Below are 9,713 nucleotides of genomic sequence, written 5' to 3'. Positions count from 1 at the left end.
GTACAGTTTTAACAGTTTCAAGAATCTTCCTCAAGGGCACAAACTGACTTGATATATTCCACAGCAGAGGGAAAACTCCCTTATCTCTGCTTAATTCCAGGCACAACCATATCTGACAATCAGTCATGTAAAAGCTATTATTTAGTTATTTAATTTAGTTATTATTTATTCAGGTGGATAACTTACCTGCTTAGAGAGGAAATAGCACAATGGGGAAACTGAGTCAAAAAGTGCCTACATTAGGTCATGACAAGATTATCCCCTCAGTTTTTCTTTTTTCTTTTCTTTTTCACTTTCTTTCATGTGAAACTTTTAACCCGTATACATCTCACCAAAATTTCTTCAGAGGGATCTCTTATTACAAGATAATGAAGCCAATAATTACTACACAGTAGTGTACACTCTGCTAATGTTAAACAGATGAGAACAGAAGTGGCTGTTTCAAAGTAGCATCAATATAGTGGTACTATGTCCTTTTAGTGTTATTTTAGTATTTGTTTAAAGAAAACTATATGGTGTTTACAAGTCACTGGTTAAGGAAGAGCAAGTGTCCTAACCATGCGTGCGTGCGTGTGTGTGTGTCATCCTTCGTTGCTGAAGAAGACCATGCCATCAGAGAAATAATGACATGACTTGCACTTGACTTTGTTTTGAGTGAGAGAAGGCTGTGCAGGTCACCAGCCTCACTTCTCCTCCAGAGTCATCTAAATCCAGTGACCAGATATTCATCAGGATGACTGGAGATGACCCAGAATGAGGCAATTGGGGTTAAGTGACTTGCCCAAGATCACACAACTAGTGAGTGTCAAGTGTCTGACGCGAGATTTGAACTCAGGTCCTCCTGATTCCTGCACTGGTGCTCTATCTACTGCACCACCTAGCTTCCCCTGACCTAATCATGTAGAACTAGCCAGGAAGAAGAATCTTCTTTCCTTATCAGCCAGATCATGGGTAAATACAGATTGTTATAGGAATTTATTGATTTCTCCTTGAAACACATTGGTCTTTGGTCTACAAAGACCAGCTAGGTAGAAGAGGCTTTGTTTCCTCACCAGCTGATTCCTTGTGGTACCAAGACTCAGTTATTTGTGAATTAATACACTTGTGCCCTACATTATTGAATGGTGCACTACTTCTCCACTTTGTCCCTGATGTCTTTAACTTCTGAATGACTTCTCCACTTCTTTTTTCAATGGATGAGCCTTTCTAGTGCAACTCACCCCTGTGAGAGGAGTTCCTGGGGATAGTGAGCTACCCAACTGGAGAGATTTAGTCAGTTGTCTGAATGAAAGGGATATGGAAAGAAAGTTGAGATGTAAATCTGTAGCCAATAGAATTCCTATGCTTTTGAAACGGTCCCTAAGTTCAAAATGGAAAGTATTTCAATTTCATAAATACCAGAGATCACTAGTACATCTTTGAAAATATATCCATCCTCCTTCAATCTAGACCTATCAAGTCATTTTAGGATCTGCAACTGTTTTCAGATATGAAGCAGTTATCAACCAATATCACTGTTCCATAGATAAAACGCTGGAGGCACTGGAGTTTCAGACTCCACCCTCTAACAGGTTCTCTCTTGATCTGGTCAGACAGGCAGACACCTTTAAAGGGGTTACTAATCTTACTTTATTCTAATCTAGTCTTCTCAAAGGGTGACCGATAATGAGAGTACCAGCTCCTACAGCGTTCCCTAATCACTCTTCTCACAGGGGCCAGCAAGCGGGGAGGAGGGGCCACTACCCCTATGTCTCATCGAGGTCAATAGAGACAGGCACAGCTTGTGCACTTCTCTATGATCCCTCAAGCCTTGAGGGAGGCCGGTCAAGGCACACAGATTCTCCTATGAGTTCCCCGTGATTCCCCCACTCACAAGAGCCCACTTGCTTTTTAGGTCAACAGACAAAGAAGGCATCTTGCCAACAAAGCAACAAGTTAACTTTAGCAACATCGTCATTCTGTGCAAGCAGAGTAAATATCAATTATGTCACCCTATATCTCATGGCACAGCCTCAATAGGACTGCCTGTCACTATGATTCTAGGAATTACTATCTAGAATCCTTGGGTCTATTCTGGGAGTTGTTATCTAATACCTCTAAACCACACATTGCAATGGCCATGAATCCTGAGAAACTAATTCTAAGAAGGACAACAAAATTCTTCTTACATACAATCTCCTTAGCAAAGAACACAATGAATAAAATAGATGTCTGTCATCTAGTAAAACAGAAAGCAATGTAAGGCAACTGCTTCTACCAATGTCAGTTTTTCCCCTTCTACCTTAAGTTCTGTGGAATCTTAAAATATGACAATTGGTAGGTAGTCCTGCCCAGAAGCATCTTTGACCACTTTTGTCAATATTATGCACATATCAAGCCTTAAGAGTAAAGACCCTGCCTCTCTGCACACATTTTCTAGATCAATGAAGACTAGTTGTTCTTCCTAGGTGATGACTTAAAATTATTGTTATTCCATCCTTTCCATTATCCCTTTTCTCTGTCTCATGGAAGCCACCTGTGAATCAGTTCTTCACCTCTTGAACCTGGGAGTGTTGGGAGGTACTCAATGCCATTTGTCTTTGTAGACCTACAAAGAATATTAAGCACATAATGACAAATGGGTTGGCTCTAAGCCAACATCTGTATACTTCAGAAACAATGTTGAGAGGATGAGTGACTTGGGGTGGTTTAAATGGAATCCTCAGTTTCCATCCCGCCTTTTGTTCTCCTCAGCCCTTGTGACAAAGAAAAAGCATCTCGATTTATTTTCTCACCTCCTTGCAAGAACAGTGCAGGATGCCTAATTTTTGTGCTTTGGTATGCTCATCTGCTCCATCTTGGAGCAGCCATTCTGAGGACAGAGATAATTACTCCATATAATTCATATTGAATTTCTAACACTTGGGTGAAACTGTCAATAATCATTAATTCTAGGGATACAGAAGACGTCGTCACATCAGCTTTTGACTCATTTTTAGTAAATTGCATGGTCTGAGGTGAGGTTAGGTTTTTCTAATGAATGTCAAGTGACTGACAGATGGTCTGCTATAAAATAGTTACCACATCCAGAGTCCTTTGGATATTGCTGTCATATGTTTAAGATTTCAAACAGATAAGCAAGTAAGAATAGCAGAGGACACGGACACTCTATATCCCATATGGTGGAACACTCCTTCTAACGTGACTTTGGATTCAGTATGGATACAATGGGGTGCTATTTTCCACCAAAGAACCCAGAAAACAAGGTGCTGTTGCTGCTTCACACGGAATGCAGCCACTACTTGTGCTTGTCCTTAACCTGTGCTAAAACCCAACACCACTGTCCAATATACAAAACTTACTAAATCAGTAGGAAGGGTGGTTGTTGTTGCTGTTGTGTTTGTCCTTCCTTCTCGAAGAGGACCACGACATCAAGATGATGACATGACTTGCAATTGACTCTGATTTGAGTGAAGGAGGGCTGTGCAAAGTAACTAACGTCACTTTCTTCTCCAGAGCCATCTGTGTCCAGTGGCTTGATATTCATCAGGATGACTGGAGATAACCCAGGATGCAATGGGAGACCCTGGTCCTTTGAGGTTAAGGTCTTATCACATTCTCACTTTAAGTGAGATACACCCATTCAATGAATAGGTTTCTTTAAGTAATAACTCAAGGGATGCCCACTTTCAAAAAAAAAAAAAAAACAAAGTGGGAGGGGAAGACTCTTAAGTAGGAAGAATAGTATAAATTAAAAGTACAGTTATTACTTTTTTGTTATGAAATAGCTTTAATTCAATTTCTTTCGCATCACAAACATTCTCTGAAACAGGTAATGGAGTTTGTTTGTGGTTATCTCCCCCCACTTTCACAATACTGAATCAAGAAGAGTTGTTATCAAAATATACAATATATCTGTTTACCATTAAAAAACTGGGTTTTGTTGCCCCCTCCTGTCTTACAACAGGTATAAAATATTATAAATATGTACACCCTTTGTTACATTATTTACATGCAAACACAGGGATACAAAAGACAGATCCGAAGTCACCTAGGTGCTGAGCTTGCAACAGATTCACCTGGTACCTTGCAAAAAAAAAAATACCCCTGGCCAACCTCTTCATAAGCATTACAACAAATATCCTATAGTAAAGCCAAATGAGGTCTGAGAGCTTGTCTCCAGCTGTGCACGTGGGTTCACATGAAATTGCTTGAGCATGGGGTGCGGAGGGTGGGTGAAGAGCAGGTTAACCAAAGTATTTCCTCCTAGGAAGGCAGGAGGAGACTTTATCCCAAGAAGTTGAGAGGTGTGTGTGTGTGTGTGTGTGTGTGTGTGTGTGTGTGTTGGTGATGGGCCAAGCAATAACAAAAAACCCACAAAACTGTAATGCAGATTCTTCCAAATATCAGTTACTAAAGATAACTTTGTTGCTCTTGGGAGAGTCTTTCAGCTAAACCAGCACAGAAAATTAAAGAACAATTTTTTCAAGACAGTCACAATAAAACATCACTGCTCTTATGGCAAATTTAATATCCCACTCCTTCCTTCCAGCAAGATGGAAATAGAGAGAACTACTATCCACATTTATGGCAGCAACTCAAGACAAACTCACTCAGTTATCATATCCTTCCTTCCAGCACAGTTAACACCCACAGGAGTTCAAGAAGGAACTAAAAAAGGTTAGCACTTCAAACCTTCAGTACTGGGCCAGCCAAGAGTTTTTGGATATTTGGATATCATGACTACCAGCACTGAAGACAATTTAAAAAGAAAAAAAAATGGTCCACAATTTGCAGATAAACAGATTAAAGGTTAAACAAGATGGAAGGCAACACTGGATTTTCTGAAAATAGAAGGCAGAATGATGTGGGGAGAAGCAAGGACCATACAATAAGACCATCTGGACACAATACAAGTTGGCTCAGCCAATTCAGTTATTACTTTTTAAGACACGGTGGAACCCCTGCTGATCAGCTGGTCTGAGACCAGAAGTCTTTCCAATGGACTGTATGAGAGAAGCTTGCTCTTTCTTCTGCTCAGGGTTGGTTTTCAGGATGTTTCAGGTATTTCTCCTTTCTGTTACACAGATGATATCTTTGGAGATCAAAGAGAATTGACTCTGATAGTCGCAGCAATCCTTAGGACCAAAGCCCAGCGAGTGGTACCCTCTCTGCAGGGGTCTGCATCTTTTGAAGAGGTGTGTCACTGTCCACCAGTGAAATGCTATTATTTATTAGTCAAAGAACAAAGCTCACCACACTCCACAATTCAATGACACCATATGATTTTTTAAAAATCACTTTATTTTTACTAGAACATTTTCTGAGACTTCTTCGAGCTTGCTCCAACTGCCCAAAGGGTACAATACTCAGCTTAACAACCATATTCAGTAGTTGCCTCTGAAGTCAAACTAATCACCCAGCCGCAGCCAGGTCCTGATAGTTCTAGTTGGGCAGCTTGACAATTCCCCACTAGGGGAAATGCAGGAAAGTAAGCCACAAATTTCAAGGTTGGAATAAAAACAAAATTCACATTCTTTTCCTTTGCCCTTCTTGCCTTGCTTCCTGACATGAACACTGTGTGTGCTGGGGCTAACTCACAAGGATATAGCCACTGGGCTGTGGGTCAACAGCCACTGTCATTTCACAATGAAAGAACTCAAGCAACTCAGAGAGTGCTAACAGGTCATAATTGGAAGGGACTCACTTGGCCTGAAACTCCTGGGAGAGTCTGAAAATTCTACATTGCTTTGCTGAGCTAAGCCCATGGAATACTGAGAGCGGGGTGGTGGTGGAAGAATAGTCTGGCTAGGGGAAGCAGCACTTCACAGCTCAGGATTCTGATAAGAGAATGGTAGAGGAAAGAGGGGCTGCTGGCAGTTGTGGCAGCTGTTCCTGCAAACTGTGATGACAACAAAGGAAGGAATCAGGGAACCTGGGAGGAGAGCAAGGGCTGTAGTTGCAGCTGTAAGGTATTGGCTGAGGAAGGGGTCGTATTGCATTTGCCCTAAGGAAAGCTCTAGAACTGGTCTTAATGACTGGGCTAGGCTGAACTGGGGTGGTTGGCAGAGGATTAGAGTGCTTCTCCTGGTAGTGAAGCAACAACTACTGGTTTAGCCCTGGGTAAGAATTCGCTACTAACTGCATTTGGTTGAAAAATGTCTACAATTGGGATTGCTTCTGGAGGAAGAGTCACTTCTGATGGAGCCTGTGCTGCTGCAGCTGCTGTTTCAGGCTCCAAGGAGGGTCCTTACAGTAGAGTACACAGGTGTCCTGTGCTTTGGACCAGAAGCTAGGTTCCTGGAGTCTATGTTGCAGGTACTGGATCTCTAGACATTGCCATCTGGACAGTTGCAGATGCACAGTGTTAGGGAAAACAGAGGCATTTTCCTATGAGTGAGTGGCATCCTTCTGTGAGGCACTGATGACAAAGTCTTAGAGTTGAGGAGCAGCTGATGCTAATCTGGGTTCCGCCCCTGACTCCATCTGTTCATAATAGCAACTGAACTTTGTTCAGTTCAAGAATTCCTTTACTTTGAGTCAGATTCTGAAGGTGCTGTCCAAATGCTCTCTCGTGTGATAGAGGTATGTGACACCCTTCAGCCTTCTCTGAAACTTACAAGGGACCTGCTGTGAGCGCAGCACCTGCATGGCTGGATTGGCAGGTCACGGGTTTATGAAAGGAAGTGTAAAGTGATATGTAGGCTGATTGGCCAACATGATGTCCTTTAGGTTGGGCTGTCCTCTAGAAAGTTCAGATCTCTCTGAATGGATCTCATGTCATATTCAGAATCCACACTGCCCAAGGAGGTTATTCACAGAAAAGACTTTTCCTGTGCCATGCACCATGACTAGCTTATTGATCACATCTGTCAGTGTGTGAGTTCTCTGCCCACAGAGAGTTGATTGGAAAGCATCAAATGTAGGGTCTTCCTCAGACTATCTTGTCTCTATTCCTTCATAAAAAGAGGTCTCCATCATATGATTAGTCAGTGATTGGCATCCTTTTCTCATAATTGTGGGGGGTACTGAGTTCAGCAGACAGCCATTCATCTTTGGTGTATCAACGCATTCTTCCTCCATGAATGTTGCTTTCACCTGGCATCCAGAATTTGTAAAGGAAAAGACTTCCACATTTGGTGTCTGAGAGAGGATGGGGGAACTCATCATTCTCATGTTCTGAGAATATATATGGTCATTGGAGCCCAACAGTTAGTGCCTTGGCAACAGCGTTCAGCAACAGTGCTGGGCCAGTGCTGGAAAGCATCAACTCTCTGCTCCACAGGGAAGTTGCTCTGGTGAGGTTTCAGCCTTTTCACCAATAAGTAATAGATAACAGCAACGTGATTATAACTCTTGTTCTTTAAAGACTCCATGGTTTTCTGTTCATCTATTCCAAGACTAGGCATTAGCCGCAAGACCTGCTCATTATATTCCCCAAGAGATGGCTCTTTTCCTGCTCTTGTGGATAAAGAACAGGGCTCTGCAAGGAAACTTCCACCAACATCCACTTCTGTTCTTTTGTTTGGGCTATTGTCAGCCTCTTGGATCTAAGACCAACATCCTTCAGATGAGATGCTCACGCTCTTCTGACATGAAATATGGAATCCAGAATCTTCCTTCAAGAACCCTTTGCCTCAGAATAGAGAGATCTGGTTAATCAAAAGAACCAGTTGTGATCCTTCATATTATCCTTCAAAAACTTCTGGGGCTGAATAAGGAGGAATGCCACACCATGTAGCCAGTGACTTTTAAAGAAATTTCCAAAAACAAAATCTGCATCTTTTCCTCCATTCTCTTGTAATTTTGATTATATTAAATTGAAACGTTGTTGCACAAACAAAGTCAATGAAATCAAAATCAGGAGGAAAACAGAAAACTGGGAAAGAGTTTTTGTAACTAGTGTCTGTGATAAAGGCCCCATTTCTACAATGTATAGAGAACTGAGTCAAAATTACAATACAAGTCATTCCCCAATTGATAATTGGTCAAAGGACATGAACAGGCAGTTTTCAGAGGAAGAAATCAAAGCTATCTATAGTTATATGAAAAAAAATTCTCTAAATCATTATTGTTTAGAGAGATGCAAATTAAAACAACTCTGAGGTACCATATCACACTTATCAGATTGGCTAACATGAAAATGCTGGAAGATGATAAATGTTGGAGAAGATGTAGGAGAGTTAGAACACTAATTCATTGTTAGTGGAGCTGTGAGTGATCCAACCATTCTGGAGAGCAATTTGAAACTATGCCCAAAGGGCTACAAAAATGCACATGCCCTTTGACCCAACAATATCTCTTCTAGGACTGTATCAAAAAAATAGGCAAGGGTCTCACATGTACAAAAATATTTATAGCAGCTCTCTTTGTGGTGGCCAAAAACTGGAAATCAAGGAGATGCCCATCGGTTGGAGAATGACTGAACAACTTGTGGTACATGAATGTAATGTAATACTATTGTGCTATAAGAAATGATGAACCGGAAGACTTCAGAGAGGCCAGGAAGGATTTATGTGAACTGATGCTGAATGAAAGGAGAAGAACCAAGAGAACTTTGTGCACAGCAACAACCACAGCGTGCGAGGAATTTTTCTGGTGGTCTTAGTTCTTCACAGCAATGCAAGGACCTAAAAAATTCCCAATGGACTCTTGAGGCAAAGGGCCTTCGACATTCGTAGAAAGAATTATGGAATTAGATTGCATAATGAAGCAGACCATTTTCTCTTGTGTTATGTCATGTTATGTTTTGTTTTATTTTGTTTTGTGGCTTCTCCCATTCATTTTAATTCTTCTATGCAACATGACTAAGGTGAAAATGTATTTAATAAGATTGCATGCCATCTCGGGGAGGGAGTGGGGAAAGAGGGGGAGAGGAAAAAAAGTCTTAGATATATGGAAGTGATTGTAGAAAACTGAAAACAAATAAAATAACTTTAAAGTATCTGTTATTTTAATATCCATGTTATCTAGCAGCAGATTTTCAGCCTTGAGGTTGTGGTATACAGTCTTCCAACTATGACAGTGATCTACTGCAGACAGGATTTGCCAGAATTTTCACCTTGCCTCTGACTCATTCAACCAGCCATGATTTGCAGGATAAGAAAAAACTTTATTTTTGGCATATTCAGTGACAAGATACAACATGCTTTTGGTCTCCATCAACTGGTAGAATTTTATTACGTGAGGGTGGACTAACATTGTCATTATTTGGACTTCTCTGTAAATTTTCTCTAGATTCACTGCATCCAGCTTAGATTTATTAGTTTTTATTATCACCTCAGTCTTGGTGATGCCTTGGCTTCACCATAGGGAGGTTTCCCTTGTCCAGTGTACCCTCGATGTTGTAGAAAGCCACCCAAACCAGCCTCCGATGCAATTGCCTTGGGCTATCCGCCATGAACATGCTGGACAACTCACTTCTGGACAACAGAGGACTCGAGAAGGGGTGGGCATGGGAGAGTGGGTGGGCGGAAGAGAGGGCGAGGGTGCAGACAGGGCTAGGGCTGAGCCTCCAAAGTGGCAGTGATTCTACTCACTCCTTCTCCCTTTTTCCCTCTCACTTTGGGGGGTCAGCCAGGTTCTCCAAGACTTCATCCCCTAAACTTTTCCCTGAGACAGACATCCACTCTAGCAGTTCTAAGACTACAGCACATTCCAGTTTCTACTACTGGTTTTATGATAATTCAGAAACCATCCCTGTAAACAAAACTCTAAACAATAATAAATTATAG

At 41.4% G+C, this 9,713-nt stretch overlaps 1 pseudogene; it reads right to left on the bottom strand.

Moving 5' to 3' along the window:
- Positions 1-5,571: 5,571 nt before the first annotated feature.
- LOC140515913 (serine/threonine-protein kinase SIK2-like) lies at positions 5,572-9,385 on the bottom strand (annotated as a pseudogene).
- Between the last annotated feature and the right edge of the window lie 328 nt (positions 9,386-9,713).

This window comes from Notamacropus eugenii, chromosome X, assembly GCF_028372415.1.
Source record: "Notamacropus eugenii isolate mMacEug1 chromosome X, mMacEug1.pri_v2, whole genome shotgun sequence".
Taxonomy (NCBI): domain Eukaryota; kingdom Metazoa; phylum Chordata; class Mammalia; order Diprotodontia; family Macropodidae; genus Notamacropus; species Notamacropus eugenii.
Note: the sequence above shows the minus strand (reverse complement) of the source record. Positions and strands in the feature narration are given on the sequence as shown.